Below are 2037 nucleotides of genomic sequence, written 5' to 3'. Positions count from 1 at the left end.
TAAATGTTTTCCCTTAAATATGCAGAATTCAAGACAAAATCAGAAATAGAGTATTTAGGCTAATATTCTGGCATTCCATCTTTTCCATCAATCTCTTTATCTCTTTCTTTCTCTTGTAGCCCTTATTCATTCCGACAAGCAATACTATGCATGGCACTTTAAAGTATATTCAGGCTACGGTGGGAGCTACCTTCCTGTCCTTTACAACAGCCTCTGACAAGGTCTTCCTACTGATCTGTAGAAGAAGAAGAGGAAGAAGGAGGAGGAGGGGAAGGAAGAAAGGAAGGAAGGAAGGGAGGGAGGTAGAAAGAAAGAAAGAAAGAAAGAAAGAAAGAAAGAAAGAAAGAAAGAAAGAAAGAAAGAAAGAAAAACTTACACTGGACTGTTGTTTAAAACTTTGTGCAAGACCAAAGCAGTAAGATTGAATCCCAACATTAAAACCAAAGGCAAAATCCCGGCAGGCAGCTAGAAAAGCAGTAAAAGACATTAGGAGAGCAGTCTGGCATGCTATTAGGCCATCTGGGTTTGCCCAGTGAGGCTGAAGCAAGGCACCTTCCTTGGCTGGGAAATTATCTTAACTCAGGCTTAACGTGAGTGCAGGCTGACAGGGAGGATCCTACTCTTCTGCTCACCACCTTTATTTTTCAAGACAGAGTATTTTAGTGCAACCGCAGCTTGCCCTGGGAAACCTGCAGGATCCCCTGTATGGCCCTCATCAGCCTGGATTAACAGGTGCAGCACTTGGTGTCTTACATGAGCTCTGGAGATCTGACTCGGATCCTCATGTTTGTGTGGCACACATCCTATGAAGTGAGCCATCTCCCTGCGCTTCACTTTTCCCTTCTTATTTTTACAGAGAAATCCTTTGTCATGCTATCTTATTCAACAGTACTGAACACCCGTTGCCCTATTTTCCACTGTCCCTTCCATTATGCCTTTGCTCCTATTCTTTTCTAAGTTGCAGTGTAACTTATGCATTGTCTCATCTTATATTTGTCTCTACCTCTGGCATACTCACTGTAGGAGGGAGGAAGTTCTTGTTCTTAGTGTACCATAAGCAACAGGAACAACACATGGTAAGAGGTGACTGAGTATTGGCTGAATGAGTAACCCTTGCTCCGTGCTGCAGTAGTGGGCGGAAAGTTAGCAGAAGCTAGCATGCTTTCCTTCAGAAAACAGGAGCATAGCATTATCTCCTTTCATTCAGGACTCAGAGGGTATCACTCCCTGTATCAGAAGCTTGTGTTTGTGCTATGAGAGTAAGAAGATGCACCTCTCAGTTCAGAGGGAATCCTTACCCTCAAGCTCACAGTGATGAGCTGAGTGCAGTGTGACCCATCTCAGTTAGCAAGTGGTCAGTCGCTTGTATGCTTTGGCTGATGTGTTTCTGATTCTCCTTAAATTCTTACTATTCAACCCTCTCCAAAATGTGTGGACTCACCTAGAAAAATAAAATGCATTTCATCACTGATCCCTGTAAAAACTCTCAAATCCTTATAATTGTAGAATTAGGGAAAATAATCCTGCTTGGCTACTTTAGTGAACAGAATACGTTGGCTAAATTAGTCTACACTTCGAAAAGTTTACTAATTTTATATTAATAATGTCTGCACATTCTACAATATTTGAAATAAGAAACCACAAACCCCAAAAAGCTATTACTGCAGAACCCAAATGCAGCTTCATTAAGCCATTTCAGACAGAGCTGGAATCATCAGTACTTTGCAGGGTTCCATGCTTCCTAAATAAGTCTCGTGTGTACACCACATCCCGTCTGGGCTTTCACAGAATGCTTCTTCATTCAAAAGGTGAGACCTTGGCTGCTACTCTGAGACCAGTCCTCCAATTAGTGGTGTTTAAGGCATGTATGTGTATTAACTGGCCATCAGAGTTTCATCATTACTGCCAAGTTCATGTCACAACATCGAGTTGCATTTTTAATACAAGCCTCTGAAGATTAAAAACCTGATGCAATAATCTCATGTGCTTGGCATTTCTTTGCAAATTCACATCAGTTTTTTTTTTTTCATTTAAGTT

Source organism: Acomys russatus, chromosome 10 (assembly GCF_903995435.1).
Source record: "Acomys russatus chromosome 10, mAcoRus1.1, whole genome shotgun sequence".
Taxonomy (NCBI): domain Eukaryota; kingdom Metazoa; phylum Chordata; class Mammalia; order Rodentia; family Muridae; genus Acomys; species Acomys russatus.
This window is presented reverse-complemented; position numbering follows the sequence as displayed.